The following is a 26,425-nucleotide window of genomic DNA, read 5'->3' on the forward strand; positions in this document are numbered from 1 at the left end:
TCTACCAGCTTCTTTTTCTCACTGACCTAGTGTTTGGATGAGTGTCTCTAACTCATTAACCTTCTCTGTCATCCTGACTAATTCCTTACATTTATCACATGTGAATCCCTCACTGCTGATGGAAGAAGCTATAGTAAACGTGGCATGGAATGCAGGAAGAAATAATATGAGCGGATGCCATGACTTATTGCAATTGTTTGTTGTTGTTGTTATGGTTATGGTTGTTCTTGAGCGGCGAGGGTTTGAGATCTATGTGGTTCGATGTGGTTCCTGATCAGTAGATGTTTGAGATTGATGCATAAATCTGTGTAAAACACAGTGGAGAAAACTAATGCATGCAGTCGAGACGTGACATGTAGACAAGTGGGAAAAGAAAAAAAGAGATAGAAAATGGTGCGCACGGTAAAATACATGCAGTTGAAACAGCAGAAAAGTGGAAAAACCTGAAGCACGCAGTAAAATGGCAAAGGATAAAACGATGAACATATAAGAATAAGAATAAGAAATGCTAAGCAGGCTAGCAAGCTACAAACACTCATGCAGCGTGCCGGCAGCAACTGGAACAAGAAGTCAACATATTCAATGCACTTTCAGTGCTTGGCCCCTAAAAATCTGGTTGACATATCTACCTTGGTTTTTCTTAGTTTTTTTCACATCACATATTTCATAGTATTTAATTTTAAGCATGCTTTTCAAGGACAATGTTATCTTAACTCAAACCTTAACATTGTTGGAAAAATTGTTAAGGTGGAAATGACGGAAATGGTGGAATTGAGAGACAATAATAATTTCTATAAAAATTTATACCCAGTAATCCTTTTCACACAATAATTATTAAAACAGGTTTATGTTTATTTTACTCTTATGTAATAGATTTATTATGATTTTTTATATTTTTGACAAAACAATAATATCTATACATAAAAGGCATTTCAACGTAATAATAATAATAATTAAAATAATATTTAAAAAATACAAAGGCATATGGTATAAAATGTCCTTTTAATGTGACCATATCCCTGTATTTTTACCATTTCTGACATAAAATAGACATAAAACAACACAAATAAGAAATTTAATAGAAAAGGTAAAAAAAACAAAAAAACATTATCAATGGTCAATTTCTACTTGAATTCAATTAATATTTCTTTAATGTATAATTAATTAAAATATTAAATTAAATTAATACAATGTTAATATTAATTAATATTTCTTTAATTGGTGTTTATACACTTGAAACTCCTACCTAAAATTGAGTGAAAGATTATCATGCCTTCTTCAATATTGTTGATTATCGATGTCATTTTCACTGTCACTAAAGCCTAACTCAAACTAATTGTTGTCAATCAGAAGATCTTACTGTCCGTGCTTCTTGTCCTTTCCATAATACATTGTTGTATTCATTTTATTCTGAAATGAAGAAATACAAAGCATAATTGTGTTATGTATGCATAAATGCAATTATATTATGGTAAACACTTCCAAATAAATGAGTAAATGCAATAATATAATTGATGCCACTATCTAGAAAAATTCCCAATGATAAAATGTATTTGTGGAATGTTGGCATATGGCAATATTCATATTTTCTAAATTTTATGTAAAACTATGTTAGATAAATTTGATCAGTAAACTACAAAATCGAATTAACTTATAAAATAAAATCCAGCAAAATATCAGGATGCAGAAGAAATATACAGAGCAATTTGTGGAGCATTCCTGCAGGTATAACCCCAGGAAAAAGAGTCTTGGAGACAAAATCAAATGTCAAGTGATTTAAAAACAACATATTATTGATTACTTTAATGCCCTTTCATTACCGGCGATGCACAATATTGTAGGGTTTTTTTTTTTTTTTTTTTTTTTTTTTAAAGAAATTGAAAGAAAACAAATTGTTGCCATATTGCTACACTATACCAGAAAGGGATATATAATAAAATAATAAAAATGAACCCCATGGACATAAAAGTACCCGTAGATGAAGAAACACAAATATACTCTATAGACCTGAAAGATTTTGTAATTGCTGTTATTCCTTAACAACTTCCAACTGGAGGATATTCAAAGTACAAATTATGAATTTTCCATTTTGACACGCCTTCATGCTTTCATCTTTCTCCAGTGCGGAGTAGAGGGTGGTAACTTTGTCCCTTTCCAAATTATTTATTAAAGCCCCTCATTCTTTTAATTACCCCACTGGATGTTTTACAGATTTGTAAAACCATTAGAAAAATCAATACTTTGCTTTTAGGTGATGAATTAATTAATGGAGGGTGAAGTTTACCCAGAATGCATTAACAGTTGCTCACAGTCTGTAGCATTTTAGACTGATGAGTAGATTACACTTCATGCAAGAAGGGTTGATTTGATTATTATTCAGATATCATATTTTATTAAATAAGTGTTACAGTTCTGACCAGTCTTCATAGGCCTTGTAAAGTTGTATACGTCTCTAAAGTTGTACATATGTACGTTTACATTTTTGAAGTTGATATGTCAATATTTCGATGTTGTGCATTTCAGTACCTACCAAATGTACAAAAATGTATGTGTACACATTTCATTCGAATACCTGTGAATAATACTAATGAGGACACCCCTGAAAATTCAGAGAAAAGAATGGCAGTAAAATTATATTATGTGACATTTTAGAAAGTCAAACACTGATATGAATATTTGAAAAAGTCATTGATAGTGGTTTGTGGGGTTTGATCTAATTCTCACCAGTCTCTTAACACACACTCCTCACAAAATACTGTTTAGGACCCGAATAACTCTCATACAATCTTAATCTTCTCTAAAGCCCATAATAACTTAATTCTGTCTTTGATCGTCACCTCTGTTCTTCATTTTAACCATCTCGCTGCTCTCTTCATGAAGGCTACAGGATAAAGAAGCAAGTGATACTATTAGCATAATACAATTGAACTTGATTTAATGCAATAGAGATATGATTTAATTCAGAGCAACATTAATTTGCCATTCAGGCAGGAGGGGACAGTGAGAATGATGTGTTTATAGTGAGCATTTGGAAACTCACAAGGACAGTGAAAAAAGCCTGCATGCTTTTCATGCCTTCATAACAGAATATGAAGCTTGTATTTTTATTAAAGCATTTATGAATTCTACAGTTTGATATTTGAGCTGTAAATTGGGACTATAGGATTATCTTCAGGTTATGTGTTATCAACGTAATTCCTGTGGATGGACTTTGCTACATGTAAACAGTGCTTTACGGAGAGTTACGCCCTTCTTGGTAACCTTGAGTGGACCTGGTTATAATTTCTGTACATTGTGATAGTTAAATACTGTTAGTGCTTTAGACATGCCCCAGAGACTTCCCATGTAAAGTGCATGGCTGCAAACATTTTATTTTATTTTTTTTTTTTAAGGTTTTGTTTTGTTTTGAAAGGTTTTTTTCTGTGGTGATTGACATCATGTTATTTGTTATTGAAAGCGCTATAGTTTTTACATTGAATTTAACCTGAAATATTCCTTAAGCGTTTAATTTTTAAGCAATAATAGTTGATAATGCTATTAAATAAAGTTACTGTAGTGTATAAAAGGAATGTGAATCTATACTTTTATTTTGACTCTGACTTTTACAATGCTTACTACACAAAATCTCCTTATCATAATTTAACTTACAAAGGCTAATAGAAACACTTCTCAAAATCAATATCTAATGTTCTAGTGATCTGTTTCCCTCAAAACAATTAAGAGGCCAGCAAACAGAAATTAGATGAAAGGTTTGCTTAATTTGAACATTAGGCCTGAAAAGCTTGTTGTGGGGGGGGGGGGGGGGGGTTGTCTTATACAACCTTAATCCATTTATGTAATCTGAAGTGATTAAATCAGCATGAAAAGATACTTGGACATAATAGCAACAGCGGAGGTAATGGGAAATGAATAGTGGCCATCTACATTCATATATTTGGATAAAAAAGGCAAGAATTAATGATGCACTCCACACAAACAACAACGCGTGGGGAATGAATATTACCGCAAGGGACATTACTAACAAATAGAGCCATTCCTCCCTTTCCAACTTAACCTTCTGTACTAGCCACACAGTCTGCGAGGGCGAAGTATGCAAAACATGGCAACCCATCAGTGTCTGCTGTAGCAGGTAGCCCAGACCAGAATGACTGTTTCTCTGAATCTGTTATACCCTGAAACTAATAGTCCCCATTATTCATGAGCAAACAGCAGAGGTCAAGTGTGTTTTGTGCAGACCTAGATGTTGCACTCTTTTACACACACTCTCTCTTTCTCTGTCTTGTTTACTAAATTGGAAGTCAAGAGAAAAGGCATTGGGATAACTCCAGCAAAAGTTGTACAGCTTTGACTTTTGGATGTCCTCTGGATTTAATGGGTCCAGTGATGGTGGGGAATTTGAATGTGACAGCAAAGTAAAACTGTATCAGATTAATGCAATAGATTTTGAAGGGATAATTCACCCCAGAATCAAGATTCTGTCATATTTACTCTTGTGGTTCTAAACATGTATGACATTCTATAAATAAATAAATAAATTGAAGAACAGTTCATAGTAACCTTGGCTGTAAAGCAACAAAAATGCAACCTGGTCTCTTAGAATCAAATTGCTATACCTATATTTAAGCACAAATATTTTTACGTGCCTCATTGTACGTATTGCAGCACTTTCCTGCTGTTCCTCACACAATGTTATCTTATGACATCAACACACTTTTACTATAGTGCATGACTTGTAAGGTGATCTATTTTAACATTTGCATTACATTACTAACTACATTTATAAGCTTGTTTGAGTGTGATCAAATTGTGCGGTAGCTCAACTGATAGAGCGTTGCACTTGCGATCCGAAGGACCAGGATATGAGTATTATCTTATTTTGGAGAAAAAGTTATTTGCTTTTAGTGCCAGCGTTTCACCTTGGAACTGCATTTTGCAAAAATGTCAACACCGTCATATAATTTTCATGAGATAATGAAAATGACAAACAAAACCACCAATAAAGCACCATTAACAGTTAAATCACCTCAGGTCTTTAGAGACCCAAGACCTCATTCCACCTCATGTACTTCATCAATTTAAAAAAAAAAAAAAAAATTAAGTTGTGCCCACACCTTTTTAGTATTCCTCTATGTATCTCTTATAAATAGTGTAACACACACACCAAAAAAATAAAAAAATAAAAAAATAAAAATAAATAAAAAGTAAAGTAGAATGGTTTAAGTTCCAAAAGTGTATAGGTTCATTCGAGACCCATATACAGTATATATATATATAGTTTTTTTTAATGATTATTTCATATCTATTTAAGTTTACTATCACAGTATATATATTTATTTGTTTATTACAAGACAAATGAGTATTATAGTCATACAAATATATACTATATCACGTTGACTTTGTGCAACAATGACTTAACAACAATGGTGAATATTAGTAACCAATATGCGTGTACACATACATAATATACAGTACATGTTATTTCTTACTCAAGGTAGTGCTGTTGTTTCAGTGATTGACTTGATTTACATTTGACATATTTCTATTTGATGAAGAAACAACATGGAAGTAAACTATAGCAAGTACAGCACATGAACTGTATGATATGACTATTGTCATTTGTGTGTACTAATGAAATAATGTAAGTTGTGCATCTATTTAGACTCAAGAAGTGCCTGAGAAAATATATATGTGTAACATATGTGTAACTTATGTGTAGATTTTTGTCATTTTGTACATACATTTTTGATTGATATAAGTGCTGAGTCTCTAAAGACCCAAATATGTAAGCGTGTTTGGGAAAATGACCATGCATTTAAGGGTTAAAGTAGTCCAAACTACTATAAATTCTATATTCAAAGTCTTTTGAAGACAAATTTAAGCTTTTTGTGAGAAACAGAGCGAAATTCAAGTTGATTACTCAAATTATACTCGAGAACCACTGTGACTCACTGACTCAATGAACAGTTCTTGAGTTACAGTAACAGCTTGCTGAAGGGGAAGATTATCAGTGAATAATGACTTTAATTTTTGTATGTTTCTACACAAAACTATCATATGGAATCTAGAACAAGTCAAAAGCTTTCTTGGTAGGGTTTTTGTCATTTCTGGAGCTTTCAGTAACAGACCTGCATGAAGATTCTGCTTGTGTGTTCCACCGGAAAGATAACTGTGTATGGGTTTGGGACAACATGAGAGTTAGTAAATAATCACAGAATATTCATTTGTTTGGGTTAACTATTTCTTTAATCTGTATTTTCGTGTGTGCATATCTTTGTACTTGTTTACATGCATAAGGTTTTATACCTCTGTCACCTTGAATAAAACTTGATACAGTATGTGATATCAGTGTGACATCTGCCATAAAGGATACAATGAAATGAATTGAGGTTACTACTTTGCTTCTTTTGGCACTATTATAGATAGATAGATAGACGGATGGACGGACGGATGGACAGAGAGACAGACAGACAGACAGACAGATAGATAGATAGATAGATAGATAGATTCAAGCATTGTGTGACCTCTTTGAAAGTTCACGTGCTATTTTATTTAGTGATGAAAACATGCTTGCTTTCATTAACATATATATTAAGTTTTCATTTGCCTAGTGTTTCCTCTCTAAAACAGACCCTGCTGCAGCATGTCACGGGAGCACAGTGAGGGTCTCTTGGGCTGGTGATAACCATTTTTCATTTCCCTGGCCTGACAGAAGGCAGATGTAAGTCATCAGGAGGGAGGTCACACCTCTGATGCAAGACCTCCTTAAATGTTACACTAAAAGATTTGTTTGCCTTTTGTGTATTTATTTATTTTTCTTGGCACTCCAAAGGAATATAATTAGTTTTATTTGACTTCTCATCTTAATGAGATGGTGAAATTCATAGAGGCGAGCTCTGGAGGCTTTCTGCTCATCGTAGACGTATACAGTCATAAGAAATTCTATTAGATGGGAATGTGCGCTGAAAAATGAATGATGTTTCTGAGAGGTGAACTCTTAGACAAACATGACTGCCAGTCACCTTGTGAGTTCAAGGACTTTGAGAGATATGGAAACATTTGCTACTTGATTGAACAGTTCTTGTTGGCTTATGCTCAAATTGCCAGGCCTGACCTCTCACCTCACTGGTAAAAATACATCCTAGAATTGCGGATGGAGAAGGATGGAAGCTGGGGAATATGTTTGCGATCCCACAGCAACAACTCTATCATTCAAAATCTTATCAGGGAGAAGTGTGAATAATGTTCAGTGGTGACGTTACCCTGATAAACATGACATTGGTCCTCTGCGGCTAAGCACAAAGGTAATGTCCAGTATTTCTGTGCTTATTCTAGACTGAAGACTCTGCAGTAGCCTGAGAAATTTAATACTTCATCAACTCCTCAGTTTTCAGGATCTCATTCACATCCATAGGTATTCGAATGTAATGTGTTCACTTAAATTTTTAATGTTTGAATAGACACTGACACGTACAGCATCTGAAATGTATTTACTTACACCGTACAGTAATACAACTTTAGAGGCATAGAAAACTTGATGAATCCTCTGACAGCTGGTCGGAATCATTTATAGGTGAATGGTGAAGAAACTTTATCCAAAAAAGAATATTTTAATGGAACAGTTATTTATAAATGAAATCCTGATGGGACTAAATACAGTAATTTGAACTCTTTGTATGACATAATTTATGCCATACAAAATTAATGTGTGTTTCACTCATTTAATGATTTGTGTGTGTCTTTGGATACTAAAATTCATAATGTCCATTAGGTACAATAAATACATTAAATGCCTTTAATAAATGTGATAGTACATGCATTGCACACATTTAAATAAACTAATTAATTACTATATTCATAGAATAGTTAGAATTTCAATACTTAGTAAACCTCAACAAAGGATTAAAGGGATAGTTCACCCAAAAATAAAAATTCTCTAATTTACTCACATTCATGCTATCCCAGATGTGTATGACTTTCTTTCTTCTGCTGAACACAAACAAAAATCAAAACATTTTTAGAATAATATCTCAGGTCTGTTGGTCAATAAAATGCAAGTGAAGGGTGGCCAGAAGTGCCAAAATCACATAAAGGCAGCATCAAATTAATCCATACGACTCCATTGGTTCTGAAGCAATGCAATCACTTTAGGTGAGAAACAGATAATTATTTCAAGAATTTTTACTATAAATCTCTACTTTCACTTTCAGAATGTGAAAGTGAAAATAGAGATTTATAGTAAAAAAAAAAAAAAAAGAGGGCTTAAATATTGATCTGTTTCTCACCCACACCTTTCATGTCACTTCTAAAGATATGGATTTAACCACTGGAGTTGTATGGATTACTTTTAGGCTGATTTATGTGATTTTTGACCTATTATTGGTAACCCCCCCATATTTATACCATGATCAATGGAAACATGTAGATGCTTCATGCTGCTTCAAAATCTATGCCCTTGCTGTCAATACATTGATATTGTTCATATCAGGGTCTTTCCAAATAGTAGAAGCACACTTTACATACAGTACAAATACCTAAATACTACTGAGATCACATTTTATTTTTTGCAAAACAGCACACGTAAGATCTTAATCCAACTGTAAAACTGAATACCCATGTAGCCATTGGCTCTTATCTTCATGTGCATGTGCTTTCTGTTCAAATTCTTTAATTATTGAGAAATGCCACCATTTGATATTATTCTATGGCACTTTGTCTGTCTCCGAGATGGATGTCCTCAATATGCATGTAATACATCAGGTGCTCAAGTCCTTATATTGTCTTAATGGTGTGATATAAAGGTCCATGTCTCTGCTCTAAGGTTTTTTTTTTTTTTCTTTTTCTTTTTTTTCTCATATATTGAATTTATGGAGGATTTTGACATCTGACAGCTGTATGGAGCAGTCTTGAGAATCAAGCCATTATGTTATGATGTTTAATAATATGTTATTTACTGTCCGTGAGAGGTTGGATTGGACTTACCGAGCTCCATTTCACTCTCATTTGTGTAGGAGCATGTGGCACCATGTACATATGTGTAAATTACACCACTGCAAAATTAAATTAGACTGCTGTGCCAAGACCCGTGAAGTACGTCATCAAATTTCAGAGATTGAGGGCCTGTCATTAAAGGTGCAATTTATGGCAGGCATTACGGACAGACTTTTTGACTTTTGTAATGACATTAAGCAACGAACATGAGGGAACTAAATCTGGGTGAGGGGTAAGAAAGGAATCGTTTCAGCACCAAAGTGCAAATATTCAATGCATTAACGTCTTGCCTAAGCCTAAAAGGAATAGTTTACAAGAAATAAAAAATAATTTAAAAAAAATCTATCAACATTTACTCAAACTCTAACATGTAACACTTTGCAAAAGCACCATAACAGTGAATATTTCATATGTTGCACTATATTTCAAGTTTTGTACAGATCAAATTTAAGTTGTTATTCACTGATAATGCCCTAGCTCTCCTTTTTACATTTATGAGAGTTCATGAGAGTAGCGGTCCAAATCATGAATGATTTTTTTCATCAGATCTTTTCAATTAATCATGAATGATCTGAATTATTTATCCACAAATTGGACTGACTGGGTTCTTGAGTTCTCAGCTTACTGGAGGGAAATATTGTCAGTGAATAATGACTTAAATTTCAGTCTGTTTCCACAAATGCTATTGTATGGCTTCAGAAGACTTTGATTCTAGTGCATGAGTCATATACTTTTCAAATAATTTTATGGTTCTTTTGTGTCCCTTTTTGAAGCTTGAAAGATCCAGTCCCAATTCATTGAAATTGCATGGAAAAGAGCGACCAGTGCATTATTCAAAATTTCTTCTTTTGTGTTCCAAGTAAGAAAAAAAGTCATTCGTGTTTGGAATGACATAAGACTGAGTAAATTATTACAGAATTTAATTATATTTTCTGATGTGGCATCTACAATGCATTGGACTGCACCTTAATGGTGTTTTGTATTATAGTTGTACTGGACATTCTAACCCTGTTTATTTGCAAAGGGGCGAGAATGTTTAGAAAAAACTTCTGGTTTGATGGACATGTCATTGTAAATAGAGCGGCCATCGTGACTCTGTTGGTTTATCTGTCATTCCTTTAGTCCTTTACCCTTCCCTTATTTTGACATTATCATCCCAGGAGGAATTGCTCTATTCTTTGAGCTGTCCATTTGTGCTGATGGTCCCTGATCCCCACTCTAAATGGAGGTAAGGAAAGGGCATTAGAGTCACAAACAAAACCCTATTTATACGGTATACAATGCTATCAGGCTAGGCATGCTGGGCAACTCATTGATGGAATGACCCTAACAGTGTGGAGGTGAGACATCACCTATCAGCAGCCTATGACACACTCTTCTGATTACAGCAGCTGTTATTTATCTATATACTCACAAAATAGATTGTTGTATGTTCTTTTATTTATTTTCGGTGCCCCTTAAAAGTATTTGTCTTTGTGGGTGAATCTGTCCATGTCATATTTATCAAAATTAACCTTTTTTTTAAGCACCCCCATGTTTTCATCACTACAGTGTGAAATGCAATGCAATGAAAAAAAAAATAAATAAATAAATAAATAAATGTAGGGAACAGTATGTGTGTTAGGATGTTAATTAAACTGTCCGCATGTCTACGCCATTAAATGTAGGATATTTTGTAATGGAATCGACAACCATTATAAGAAAGATAAAGGACAAATAATTAGTTTAGTTGTCTGAATAAAATTCTCCACCATTAAAATAGTAATACAATGACACGTTGTATACGCTTACAATTTCTATTGTAAGGAATTAGCTTTAATAAGGCAATTATGATTAATTCACTTACTGGAGTAAGATTATTCTCATGGCTTATTGAAAATAATATCACACATATTTTAGGTATAGCTTGAGGGCCGGATCTTTGAACAAATTGAGTGACAAGATTCTTAATCAAAATATACCACAGTCAAATTATCTTTGAATACAAACAAGACTTTATTACTAATCTAAACATAAAAACCAATCTAACACATACAAACATGAAACAGGTTGGTGAGTAAAGTGAACAGAGTAGCTTGACTGGAAATGATCAATACAGAGAAAATAAACTTTATGGAGTCTGTAGACAATGCCTTGAGAACCATTGATACTTAAATCAGTCTAACTCAATTTGCAATCGGGTAACCCGAATTATATTAGAGAGACACCAGCACTTTCAGCAAAGTCTGGAGATGTACTTGCATTTCCTTGCATTGCTTGGTTCTTTGGCTCTTGTAGAAAGTTTGGGTGGTTCCATTGATGTTTTTGGACCTCTTGTTAAGATTGTGGAAAGTTTGTTGTCTGTTGCGTCGATGGATGATGAGGGCTTTGAAGCGAGGCCTTCCGCAGGGAGGACCGTCACTGTGTCGTAGCACAGAGAAGAGAAGGGCTTCCTCAGAGCTTTACTCCAAGCCTTCCTGGACTTCTACATTGCACGGAACTTGAGGGACAAGAGGCTACAAGCCACGAGGGCTAAAGCACGGAGCTGAAGAGGAAGTGGAGCACAGAGAAGTCAAAGAAGACGACTCAGAACTCAGAATTTCTACTCAACTGGTGGTTGTTCAAGCTGGCCTTTTAACTCATTCGGTACAAGTACATGAAATACGTTGAACCATACATTTTATATCTTGGATACAACTGAAAAAAATAAAAAAATAATTTACATAAACATTCCTGAAATGCAGAAAGAATCTCAATGATAGTATACATGAAGTGTTTAACCTGAATGGTTACCATTCTTAGCATAAATGACATGAATAACACAAGATTAAAGATTATAATCATCGATTTGTCAGTTAAGTATAAGTGATTACAAATTACTGCACATATTTTAAAAGGTACATCAGGCTATAATCATTAATTTGTCAGTTATAAAAGTGATCACAGGTCATAGCGTAATTTTCAGAATTATCTAGCAAGGCTAGACATAATTTTGTATATGTTTCCAGAGAGGTGAACGCTGGTACAACTGGCTGCCGCTGCATCTCCGTGAATTCATTATTATTAAGTTGTTTTGCTGTTCCCTATCTGTCACTCACTCGACATTGTGTCGATGTAGTGACACTAGGGGTCACTCTTGGGAGCCCGAGACACCTCTGGTCTTTGATAAAAGGCCATTGAAAATTGGCGAGTGGTATTTGCATGCCACTCCCCCAGACATACGGGTATAAAAGGAGCTGGCGTGCAACCACTCATTCAGATTTTCTCTTCGGAGCCGAACGGTCGATGTTTACTGAGCTGACTGTTCATTCACCTCTGCTGGATCTGACGGTGCATTTCAGTGGCTTCTCCCTCCTCTGCACTGGTGCACTGCAGAGAACGCCCCTGGGCACTTCGGCAGAAAAAAGAGAGTATATTTTCCTAAAAGAGTATATTTCTCTAAAAGAGTGGCACACACGGAACGTCTTTTTAAAGACGCATCTTTTTAAAGATGCCTTTACGTTTGTGTGTTATTCCTGGTTGCGGTCGTTACCTCTCAACTTCAGATGGTCACGATCACTTTCTTTCGTGTCTGGCGCGACCCACACGGAGACAGCGTTCGTGGATGGTTCATGTTCTCACTCGTCTGCCACGATCGGGCTTCCGGATGAGTCCGCCGGTTCAGAGCCCGCGAAGCTGATGAGCTCTTGAGCGCAGCATCGGAGAGTGGGCTTGTCCAGTCGGACGCAGAAGCCTCAGCTGGGCTCCCCCCTTTGGGGACGATTGCCCAGTCACAAACTGATGCGGAAATGATGGACATGCTTTCGACATGCGGACGCGAGCGTCGGGCTAGAGTGGAACCCTCCTCTCTCCCCCGAACCCTCGTGGCTCAATGATTGGTTCCTGGGCTCACGGCGCCGCTCAAAGCAGCCACGCCCCGCTCCAGTCCCTTTCTTCCCGGAAGTGCATGAGGAGCTGACAAATTCATGGGAGGCACCTTTTACTGCCCGGTCCCGATTTCTCAGTTCCCCCACCCTCACTACCCTCGATGGCGGTGCGGCCAGGGGCTTTTTGGCAATTCCCCCAGTGGATAAGGCGCTCACGGTGCACCTATGCCCGCAGAGCACCGCCACCTGGCGCGGACGCCAAAAGCTCCCATCCAAGCCCTGTAGGTTAAAGTTGTCCCTGACGGCCAAAGCCTACAGTGCTGCTGGACAAGCCGCCTCCGCCCTGCACGCCATGGCTCTCCTGCAGGTCCACCAAGCCAAGGTGCTAAAAGAACTGCACGAGGGTAGTTCCGCCCCAGATCTGATGCAGGAACTGTGCTCGGCGACCGACCTCGCTCTCCGGGCAACGAAGGTCACAGCATGGTCTCTCGGGCAGGCAATGTCCACATTAGTGGTCCAGGAGTGCCACCTTGGGCTCAACCTGGTCGAGATGGGTGAGGCCGACAAGACACGGTTCCTTGCTCCCCCAATCTCCCAGGCTGGCCTATTCGGCAACACCATCGAGGACTTTGCCCAGCAGTACTCGACGGTGAAGCAGCAGACGAAGGCTATCCGGCATATCCTGCCCCGGCGCGGCTCAAGATCCCGCAACCCATCTGCTCGTTGCCAAGGGTGTCCCCCTGCGGCGACTGCACTGGCTCCACCGCAGCCCACCCCTTCGGCCCGGCCACGGCGTGGAGCCCACTGAAGGAAGCAGACACCACCCGTCTCACGGCCAGCCACCAAGAACCCACGAAAGGCTTCAAAGCACCCCTGAGGTGGGCGACCCAGGGTCAACGAAACCCACTGCGTTGCAGCTGGTAGGAAGACCACTCCATCACCCGGTGGAGGGCCGGGTGGAGAATCTTTTGTTACCTTTTCATTTGATTTTGCAGCATGCCCAAGTGGCTGCGGCACCCAATAGTTCAGCAAAAGAGCGGTTTCCTCCTTCCCTGGGTCACATACCCGGTGTGCACGGCCGTCATCATGACCATCATCCACCTTTTTACCCTTGCAGGATTGGCGCTCCAGCGGTGGTCTCCCCGCCCCTGCGTGCCCAGCTGTGGCACAGATCCGCCCCCGATGTGACAGTCTCCATGGGTTGCGAGGACAGGCCTCTTCCTCCCCCGTCCCAGGCTGTTCCGGGGGTGGTCACAAGGAGCCAGGTAAGTGCTTCGACGTCCCTAGACTCAGCATGGCCACGACATGGTGTGGCACCTCGAGCTCTGCCCCGCCTGGCCACGAGGCCCCACCTGCTGGTACGTCCGACGAGGTTGTCCCTTAGGTCCCCCTCGTGCGGAACTTGGATGCATGGCTTGCGCTTTCCAATCCGTCACGATGGCTGGTCCGGACCGTCTGACTTGGCTATGCGATTCAGTTTGCCAGGCGTCCGCCCAGGTTCAGCGGTATCCACTTCACCTTGGTGAAGGACGAAAACGCTGCTACCTTGCGTGCGGAGATCGCCACCCTCCTACAGAAGGGTGCGATAGAACCTGTCCCTCCATCCGAAATGAAGGAGTTTTACAGCCCCTACTTCATCGTACCGAAAAAAGGTGGTGGGTTGCGGCCAATTTTGGACCTGCGAGTACTGAACTGGGCTTTACACAGACTCCCATTCAAGATGCTGATGCAAAAACGTATTCTGGCAAGCGTCCGACATCAAGATTTGTTCGCGGCAGTAGACCTGAAGGACGCGTACTTTCAAGTCTCGATTCTACCTAGACACAGACCCTTCCTCTAGTTTGCATTCGAGGGTCGGGTGTATCAGTACAAGGTCCTCCCTTTCGGTCTGTCCTTGTTCCCTTGCATCTTCACGAAGGTCGCAGAGGCAGCTTTTGCCCCGTTAAGGGAGGTGGGCATTCGCATTCTCAACTATCTCAATGATTGGCTAATCCTAGCTCACTCTCAGGACATGTTGTGTGCACACAGGGACTTGGTGCTCTCGCACCTCAGCCGATTAGGGCTTTGGGTCAACTGGGAAAAGAGCAAGCTCCTCCCGGTTCAGAGCATCTCTTTTCTCGGTTTGGAGGATGTCTCATTGACAGCGTGCCTCACGATCGAGCGCACACAGTCGGTGCTGATCTGTTTGAAGGCATTCAAACAGAAAACAGCGGTCCACTGAAACTCTTTCAGAGGCTCCTGGGGCATATGGCATCCTCAGCAGTGGCCACCCCACTCGGGTTGATGCATATGAGACCGCTTCAGCACTGGCTTCAGACTCGAGTCCCGAGATCGGCATGGCACCGCGGGACACATCGTGTGGTCATCACGCCGGTCTGTCACTGCCTCTTCAGCCCTTGGACCGACCTCATGTTTCTACGGGCAGGCGTTCTCCAGGCGTGTCGTGGTCACGACAGATGCCTCCAAAACGGGCTGAGGCACTGTTTGCAATGGGCTTATGGACGGGCCCGCGGCTGCATTGGCACATCAACTGCCTCGAGTTGCTGGCAATTCTGCTTGCCCTGCGGAGGTTCTGGCTGTTGATCCAGGGCAAGCACGTGTTAGTTCGGACAGACAACACCGCAACAGTAGCATATGTCAACTGCCAAGGTGGTCTCCTCCTCTGGAGTCAGCAGCACCTCAAGTCGCTGCGAGTCACTCACATCCTGGGCGACCTCAACACTGCAGCGGACACGCTGTCATGGCAGGTTACCCTCAGGGGAGAGTGGAGACTCCACCCTCATGTGGTCCAGCTGATCTGGAGTCGATTCAGACAGGCAGAGGTAGACCTGTTCGCCTCCCAAGAATCCTCCCACTGCGCGCTCTGGTACGCCCTGACCGAGGCACCTCTCGGCATAGATGCGCTGGCACACAGTTGGCCCCCTGGCCTGTGCAAATATACGTTTCTCCCAGTGAGCCTACTGTGCAAGGTCAGGGAGGACGAAGAGCAGGTCGTCCTGGTAGCACCCTACTGGCCCACCCAGACATGGTTCTCGGACCTCATGCTCCTCGCGACAGCCCCACCCCCCTGGCGAATTCCCCTGAGGAAGGACATTCTTTCTCAGGGACGGGGCACCATCTGGCACCCGCGACCAGAATCTCCATGTCTGACCCCTGAACGTGAAGTAGAAGACCTAAGTGGTCTACCACCCGTGGTGGTAGACACAATCACTCAGGCTAGGGCCCCCTCTATGAGGCACATTTATGCCTTTAAGTGGCATCTGTTCGCTAAGTGGTGTTCTTCCCGATGGGAAGACCCCCAGAGATGTGCAGTCGGATCGGTGCTTTCCTTCCTGCAGGAGAGGTTGGAAGGGCGGCTGTCCCCTTCCACCTTGAAGGTGTATGTTGCTGCTATAGCAGCACACCATGACATGAGTGGACGGTATATCCTTAGGGAAGCACAACCTGATCATCAGGTTCCTGAGAGGCACCAGGAGGCTGAACCCCTCCAGACCGCACCTCATTCCCTCATGGGACCTCTCTGTAGTTCTTCAGGGTCTACAGAGAGCCCCCTTTGAGCCTTTGCAGTCAGCTGAGCTTAAGGCACTCTCCTTGAAGACTGCCCTCCTGACTGCGCTCACTTCCATCAAGAGGGTAGGAGACCTGCAAGCATTCTCTGTCAGCGAAATGTGACTGGATTTCGGTCCGGGCTACTCTCACGTGATCTTGAGACCCCGACCGGGCTATGTGCCCAAGGTTCCCACAACCCCTTTTAAGGACCAGGTGGTGAACCTGAGGAGGCAGACCCAGCCCTGTCGTTGCTGTGTCCGGTGCACGCTTTACGCATCTACTTGGATCGCATGCAGAGCTTTAAGATCTCTGAGAAGCTCTTTGTCTGCTTTGGTGCACAGCGGAAAGGAAGTGCTGTCTCCAAGCAGAGGATCGCCCACTGGCTCATTGATGCCATAGCTATGGCATATCACGCCAAGGACATGCCGCCCCCAGTAGGGCTATGAGCCCATTCAACCAGGGGTGTAGCAGCCTCCTGGGCCCTGGCCAGGGGTGCCTCTCTAACAGACATTTGCAGAGCAGCGGGCTGGGCAACACCCAACACCTTTGCGAGGTTCTACAACCTCCGGGTGGAACCGGTTTCGTCCCGGGTAGTGGCATGCAATACAAGCAGATAAGCCCGGGATAGCCGGCCGGGTGTATCGCTTGCACATAGCGCTTTTCACCTCCTCTGAGCTGAAGATGTGCACCATTAATTCCCAGTAGTGTTCACAAACTTTGTTTCCTGGTTGACTTCTTCCGAGCCCTATGGCAGTCAAGTTTTCGGAGAGACTCGCTGTCGGCCCAGTACACATTCTAACTAAGAGCCCTGTTCTGGGGTAAATGCTCCGCATGTGGCGGTTCCCTGTAAGGTAACCCCATGCGATGTATATCTTCCGCTAATTCGTTTCCCTGTTAGCAAACTGCATCTTCCTTGGGCAGAGCCCCCTCTGTCACAGTCTCCATGTTTGTAGTAACTCCTCCCCCGTTGGGTAGGATCTACCATGAGACTTCTCCACATGACATACTTCTGACATAGTTCAGCAAGACCATGTGACGTATTTTTCACTTAAATATCCCCCCTCTCTCTGGGCGAGATGTGGTCTCCACGGTGTCCTCCCCTTGGGAGGGAGACCCCCCGACTAAACCTGGTCGGCTCAGTCGGATATTCCCCTTTTTTTTAGGGAGTGGAAAAAAAGAAGGGGAAAAGAGGCCACGACTGGGCTAACCTGTCTCTTTTGGGTAGTCGACTTGTCCCCAAAGGGCTGTTCGACACTCATAACTATATTGGGGGAGGTTACGTGTCGGCCTGGTGTGCTGGCTATGAGGCACACAGTTGTCTGCCCATCACACGCCGCCAGTTCACGTAACACAGTTCAGCCAGTTGCGGCGTTTCGTATAGGGACCCCTAGTGTCACTACATCGACACAACATCGAGTGAGTGACAGACAGGGAACGTCATGGTTACTTGTGTAACTTCCGTTCCCTGATGTGTCCCTCCTGCCACAACGCTGAACTACCCGCTGAAATGGCCGGACCTTGTCTCGGCTCCTCAGCATAAAACCTGAATGAGTGGTTGCATGCCAGCTCCTTTTATACCCGTATGTCCAGGGGAGTGGCATGCAAATACCACTCGCCAATTTTCATTGGCCTTTTATCAAAGACCAGAGGTGTCTCGGGCTCCCAAGAGTGACCCCTAGTGTCACTACATCGACACAACTTCTCGTTCCCTCCATCAGGGAACGGAGGTTACATGAGTAACCATGACGTTTTATATACTGAGACACGGTTTCTTATGAATCTTTTAAACTGTGTTTTAGTTGTTTTTATCTACGATGAGCAATTTTATACTGGATGATATTATAAGGTGACTCACCTGCTTGATACCAGGAGGTTTAGTGCTTCCTGGTGTCGCCGGTCTGCCTGGCTTTATTAACACTGAACTTTCACTCTGAGGCTCTGGGTGTGGCAAAACAATGAAAATTAATGAGCTGTTTGTACGGACTGTATTCATCTGGATCATCCTCTCTTCTATATACTATCCAGTGGTGTTGATTGTGCGTTATACGGAGGCGGATTTGTTTAACTTACGCTCTCACCTTTCTGAACCTCCACCAGCCTTACATCTCCATCTGGATATTGTGTATAAACCTTGTAGGAAATACATTCACCATGGGTTCCGATGGAGCTACAATACCGATGATACGAACCCAATACGGTCCTTTTGGTCATCTTATCCACGTCACACAAAGAAATCTACACGGACTGCTGACCATAGCGTGCTAACCAACCTAGCCAGGTCGGCTAGCAACAACACTGGTAAAGCCAACCTCTCTTTTGGATTGTTCAACATCCGATCTCTCACCAACAAAGGACCTCTAGTTTACGACCTCCTGTCTGACCGTAAGTTTGACTTCCTCTGTTTTACTGAGGCTTGGCAGCAGCCTGATGATTTCTTTCATCTTAATCTGTCCGTTCCTCGGGGGTATGTTTACGTTGGTAAACCCTGTGTCTCTGGTCAGGGAGGGGGTCTTGCGATCCTTCACAATGAGAAGTGGAAAGTATCCCATATAACTGTGCCCGTATTTGCTTCATTTGAATCCATTGCTCTTAAAATCAATGGGTCAATTCCCACTATCCTTGCTACTTTATACCACCCTCCCAAGACCAATTATAACTTTTTTAATGACTTTTCTGAGTTTTTAACCCTCTTATGCTCTATGTCTCCCATTGTGATTTTGTTGGGTCATTTTAACATTCACATTGATAATACTAGTATTATGTGTACAAGGGAATTCTTATCTTGTCTTGATAGTTTTGGTATACTGCAATATGCCAACACTCCTATTCACTCCAAAGGGCACATTCTTAACCTTATCTGTTGTTCCGGTATCACTCCTCATTACTGTACTGTCTCAGATTTGTCCATGTCTGATCATTTGTTACTGTCTTTTAATGCCCACCTTACAGTATTTAAGATAAACTTGTGTCGATCCGTCACATTTCGCAATATCAAGACTATTGATATATCTGTCTTTGCTGATGAACTTGCCACCTTCTCTAGCAAAATTGATTTATCGACTGCAGATGACCTGGTATCTTATTATAACAATGGACTTCATGAGATCTTAGACGTTTTGGCCCCTTTGAAAACCCAAACTGTTTCTTTTACTCACTCTGCTCCTTGGTATACCCCGAATTACGCCAGCTTAAAACTAAAGGCCGTCGGCTGAACTGGTCTTACAGTTCATAAAGAATTGTATGCTCATCATATGCAAAATTATAAGGATGCCATCTCTAAAGTGAAATCTGAATTTTATACTAATCTGATTAGGACAGGTGAAGGGAACACTAGATTTCTCTTTTCCATTGTAAATAATATCCTACAGTCACCTGAGTCTCTACCACCACACATGTATTCTACTACTGTATGTAACACTTTCATGGATTATTTTAATACCAAAATTGAAAATATTCACAAACAAATACTTTTAAATAATGCTGGTTGTGGCCTGTCAGACTCAGTTTCCTTTGAACTACCACTTTCTGCCTTTTCTATCTTTAAAATTCATACAGTTGATGAGATATCCTCTATTATTTGGAAATCCAAACCCACCACCTGTCAACTTGATCCTTTTCCAACGTATTTAGTTACATTTGTTTAACTTCTTTGTCTTTAATCACTGTGATTGTTCATTCTTCACTGTCTTCTGGTTTGGTTCCTATATCATTCAAAACTGCTTCAAAAACCCCAATAATCAAGAAACCAGGGGCAGATCCTACTCATTTTTATAATTTTCCGTCCTATTTGTAATTTACCGTTTATTTCCAAAATTTTGAAAAGGAGTGTTGCAGTTCAGATTTATGATTATCTTTCAGCTAATATTTTTTTGAACAATTTCAACCGGGTTTCCGTCCACATCATAGTACGGAAACCGCTCTTGTCAAAATTACTAATGATCTGCTGTTGGCTGCGGACTCTAGTCAGCTGTCTATACTCATTCTCCTCGACCTGAGTGCGGCCTTTGATATGATCTCACATAACATCCTCCTAGACAGGCTAGTCTCAGTTGAAATTATGGGCACCCCCCTGTCTTGGTTTAGATCATGTCTTTCTGGTCACACTCAGTGCGTACAACTCAAAAATGTTCAATCTAAGTCATCACAAGTTATCACTAGCGTTCCACAAGGCTCAGTTTTGGGCCCTCTTCTATTTATTATTTATTTACTGCCCCTTGGTCATATATTTAGGAAACATGGTGTCTATTTTCACTTCTATGCTGATGACACCCAGCTCTACCTATCCTCCAAGCCCACTTCTTCCCTTCCTCCGCCCTCTCTGTCCAGCTGTTTAGCTGAAATAAAAAAATGGTTCACATCTAATTTTCTCAAATTAAATTGTGGTAAAACCGAAATCCTCCTTGTAGGCACCAAATCTAATTTGGCAAAAACTGACAGTTTTTCTGTGACTATCGATCAGTCCACTGCTTCTCCTTCTTAACAGGTTAAGAGTCTGGGTGTTGTCCTTGATAGCACCTTATCCTTTGAAGCCCATGTTAATAACATAACTCGCTCTGCATACTTTCATTTACGTAATATGAATTGTCTTCGTCCCTCTCTCACATTGAACAGCACTGCCATTCTCATTTATGCACTGGTTACATCACGTATTGATTACTGCAATGCTCTCCTCTCTGGTCTTCCTTCCAAACTTCTTCATACACTTCAGCTGGTCCAGAACTCATTTCTAAAACCCCCTCTATTGAACACATTTCACCTGTTCTTCAACATTTGCATTGGCTTCCGGTTAAGTACCGAATTGATTTTAAAATCTTGCTTCTTACCTACAAGGCCTTAAATAATCTTACTCCTTCATATCACTCCAATCTTTTTCATATCTATACACCTGCTTGTACCCTCAGATCTTCCTCGTCAACGTATTCGTCTGAACACTATGGGGTCTACAGCCTTTAGTTATACTGCCCCTCACTCATGGAATTCCCTTCCTCTGGATATTCGTAACAGTGATAGTCTTCATACTTTTAAATCTCGTCTTAAAACTCACCTATTTAAACAGGCCTTTTTATGACTGTGCATGCATTGAGTTCATACTTTGTATCTTCCAATGTCTTATTGTATATCATAGTATTGTTTGCTTAATGCTGTTATTGTTGATGCTTTCAAGGATGACTTTTTTGTGTTCTGTTTGTAAGGTGACCTTGAGTGTCGTGAAAGGTGCCTATAAATAAAATGTATTATTATTATTATTATTATTATTATTAGACATTGTGTACATTTTGGTCCACACGTATTCTGTGCATTTTATAGAGTTAGTGAAGTACTGTGACTTTTTGTGAAATGTTCCTGGATTAAGGTGAGATGTCTTAGTATTAGAATTGTGCAAATACGAGGGTCTTTAGCTCTGTGTCTTTTATTGCCCATAACCTCTGCCCTTAGGGTCTTTTTGCAGAAGTGGTTAGCTGGTCATGTCATGGTGGTATTCCCTGATACCTATATAACATGGACGAGTAGAGGTCTTTGTGGTCTACAGATCTTTTTTGTTCATTTTACTGGTCAGATGTGGTTCATCTCATTTAGCTAGGCCATGCCAGACTTTAGGGAGCCATTTTGTCAGCTCTTAGTTTAATGGCTCTGAGGAATTTCTGGTGCTCTAGGCCATCTTGGTGAAATTCTGTTTGAATTCTTCTTAATTTACTTCTGCCGGCTACTCCGATCCTACATAAAAATAATGTTAAAATAAAATAATAAAAATAATTATAAAATATTCTAATTACCGTTATCATCCTGTGTGGATTAAAATCAACATAAATTAAATTCAGTACAATACTGTTGTGAATAGGAGGAGGGCGTGAGGATATACACCCAGTGCTGAGATGCCTAATCAGCGTAAGGGAGATAAGGGAAGAGAGACACCAGAGAGAGAGAGACACAGCCGCTCTGCATGTGTGTTTATGTTGCTGGTTTTCAGTTTAATGTTCGGTTTGATTAAAGTTTTGTTGTTTGTTATTCCAGTTCCTGCTTCCTCCTTTCCCGAACTGTTACAAATGTATTAATACTTTAAAATAATAATAATACAGTATTTTTTCAGAATTTGATTCCAGTATTATAAAAAATACATGTCAGGAGGAGGAGGTAATTATGCTTAATTATCATGCAAAAAATTTCACAAAGCAATGTTTATGCAGCATTGTGAAAATATTAAAGATGTATTAAGGGTAAAAAAACGTTATTATAACCTTTGCAAAAGTTTGCAAAAAATAAATAGATATATTTATTTTAGATTTTAAATTTACATTTTAGATTTTTTTCAAGTACTAATTAAAGTAGTAACTTTTTCACATTTAAAGGGATAGTTCACCCAAAAAATGAACATTCTCATCATTTACTCACCCCCATGCCATCCCAGATGTGCATGAATTTCTTCTTCTGCTGAACACAAAGGAAGATTTTTAGAAAAATATCTCAGCTCTGTAAGTCCATACAATGCAAGTGAATGGTGATCAGACCTTTGAAGCTCCAGAAATAGATATAAAAGTAATCCATATGACTCCATTGGTTAAATCTATGTCTTTAGAAGCTTTGGAAAGAAAGTTATACACATCTGGGATGGCATGAGGGTGAGTAAATGATAAGATAATTAAAATTTGTGGGTGAACGATACTTTTAAAGGTTTCAAACACTTGAACGCATTGTTTTTTATTTATTTATTTTTTTTTTTAAATTCTTAAATCAATTCTGTCTCTAAAGGTCATTGTCTCAAGTGAGTGTAAATATTCACATTTTCCTGCCTCCTTCTGATAATTCCCTTTACAAGAAGCCCATTGCTCTGGAACAAATGAAACTTCTATAGAGAACACAGGTTTTGATTTACATGTAGAAATTTGGAGCCCATGGATGTAAGTCAAAGACAGACCTCGTTTCACTCAGGATCTAGGAGTGAGAACATCCCAGGGCAGGAGAAATAAAAAAATACAATAATAATAATAATAATAATAAAAAAAAAAAAAATGCAATTCACAATGAAATGAAATGTGCCTTCTTTGTCACTGATGGCCACCCAATGTTTGTTTTTGGGGCAAACTGGTGGAAATGAAGACCAGACCCTTTGGAATTAAGAGGAAATGTAATATATACTGTATTTATGAAGCCCATGGTAAACTGTTGATGATATGGGGATGTTGTAGGACTTTGGGGATCAGAAAAGTCCTACAAAAGCTGCTAGGTTGCTGGAAATCTCACATCTCGCGATAGACGATGGGTGCTTTTGTAATTAAAAGTGGGGTCAACCCTGAAGAAATTTAAGATGTTCTGGGTTAACCTCTTCAGATGAGCACCAATCCTTGGAAACACAATTTAAACAATATATTATTTAGAGAGTTGACATTAAAAAAAAGTGTTGAAATTAGACTTATTTTCAAGTCAATTTGTGTATGTTCAGCTGGAAAATACAGTTAGGAGGGATCCTTTTACCATGGCCTCAGACTGCTTAATGAGGGCTTCAGGTGTAAAGAAAAATGTCAGTCTAAACCTTTTTTCAGGTTTGTGATCTTCATTTTCTTTATCCAGAAGTTAAGAATGAGGCTAAAAAATATTGTTAAGCTTGTTTATTTAATAGCATAGTGTAAAGGTTAAATGAAATGAGGAAGCGGGAAACAGTGATTCCAACTCAGGTATGTCACTTTTATTTTATAAATTAAACATGTCCACCTCAAGTGTGATGGTAAACTTCACAACAGCTGACAGCGGCCAACACACACACAGCTTGTCAGCTGGGTTCTCTCTCTCCTTCTCTGGGGTTTTGGGATCCTTTTATCTCCCCGACTCACTGTGAACATAGAAATCACAATTAACAGCAATTCATCTCAGGTAAAAACCCTTACCACTTCCTCTCTCCCCAGACGAACGCTCGGCCATGCCCTCAACCCCACACATACAAAACATTTTCATAAAAAAATAAATAAATAAGTTAATGAGTTAAATAAAAACAGGGGAGAACTGGTATTAATGCATTGCTAAATTGTGACATGTTATAGTTGTTTGAGGCAAAATTGTAAAGCTTCAGGCTAAACATTTTCTGAATAATTGTGGAAAAACCAAAAAGTATAAAATTATTTAATCTCTCCCCTACAGTATACGTACTAACAGTGATATAAAATGTTTTGCACAATATGTGTCTTAGATGTCATGCTGCTTCTAACACATCTTATGACCATTTAGTCAAAAACAAACACAATTTATTTTATTTGTTTTTCTTATTCATTCAAAAAGTCGAGACCTCAGAAATGGATTATAGTTGTTGGTATCAATCACTATTTACACTACATATTAGTCAAATACTCACGATTATGTACATAATATAAAATGACTTTCTAGTTTTCATTTTATTACATATTATTTGAAATAAACAACAGTGTTGTGAAGTATCACTTGTTGTAAGTATACATTGTATGTTTTTTTTTTTTTTTTTTTTTTTTTATTTCATGCATAATGAAATTGATTGATTTGATTTCAAGAAGAGGACTGAATCGTCTCATTCTTTTTATCCTTACATCATAGGCAGAGTTACATGGTATACTAATAGCTGCAGATTTTAATGCAATTTTAGAGAGTGACAGTAGTCAATGCAAACATATACAAATCATCAATGATAAATCATGTTTTACATAATATATATGGGACTTGTTCTCTGGATACCTGTGATGAAAAAAATAAAAATAAAACATTGACCAAACTCCCTAATTACAGATAGTATCTATTCTGTACTTTACATGCATATAGATTTATATTTAAGTGTCTGCAGGTGAGTGTGTGTGAGTGTTTATGAATGCTGTAATATGACAGACTGCCACATTCCCGGTCTACATAAACGCCTACTCGCATAGACTGTGTTAACAAAGGGAACCTATAAACAATCTCATTATTCTGCCACAGTTTCAAGATGCTGTTCTGACAGAGGAGACTAGGGAACTTGTTATTAACACCCATTATGCTCTCTGTTCTATCAAAACTCTTATAGGCCACTCCCACTGCAACTCCTCCCTTATACTCCAGCTCAAAGTAACTGCGCACAGATAGAGCCTCTTTACACAGAGCCTGGGGATAAAGCGTGAATCTGTCAGGATGATCAGGATAGTTCTGCTTCACTCTAGTTTCTGATATTGTCCGGTTGTCCTTAGATAGTATCAGACATGGGTGTTCGGATCCAGTGTAAGCTGTCTGGCATCTGCAAAAAACAGGGAGTTTGTTGTAATTGGTTAATGGCTGGTTTGTTAGTTCAGGCCATTGATTAATAGATAATTAATATAAGATTCCCCTTTTCTCTACAAATAATTAGTTTATAAATGATCACTCCTGAAGGTACACATATTTTTACAGTAAAAGGAATACTTCACTTATCCTAATCTAGTTCCAAACCCATATGACTGACTTTCTTTTATGGAATACAAAAAGAGACATTGCTAGTCACCATTCACATTCATTGTATTGTTTTTCCATATAATGAAATTGAATGGAGGTTTACATCTGCCTAACATCTCCTTTTATGTTCCACAGAAGTAAGAAGTCATATGGGTTTGTAACAACATAAGGCTAAAGGACAGAGTAAATGACAGAATTTTCCTTTGGGATGAGCTACCTCTTTAAGTAAACTGTTCCTTCATATTGTGCAAACAGAATAAAAAATAAAAAAAAACATTTCATAAGACCTGGTTTCATCCGACACTCCTCAATTGCTGAAACTGGTGAGAAAAACACACTCAGTTTAGAAGTGCAACATGTAACTGATAAAACAGATTTTTCATTCTTGTATTTTTATTTATTTATTTATAAATATATGTAGTCATATATTGATCTGTTGAAATACTCAGTGGCTTTTATTTTACTTCACAGCCATGAACATGATATGCTACTTGCTGTTGCTAGTCAGATGCAGATGGTTTTAGAGGGAACGATTATTTTAGTCCATATTCCCAGAAGAGGGAGACTGACAATGCTTTAAATACATATATCTGTGAAAAAGGGAATTTTGTCCATGTTTAGGAGTA

Source organism: Myxocyprinus asiaticus, chromosome 16, assembly GCF_019703515.2.
Source record: "Myxocyprinus asiaticus isolate MX2 ecotype Aquarium Trade chromosome 16, UBuf_Myxa_2, whole genome shotgun sequence".
NCBI classification, from domain to species: domain Eukaryota; kingdom Metazoa; phylum Chordata; class Actinopteri; order Cypriniformes; family Catostomidae; genus Myxocyprinus; species Myxocyprinus asiaticus.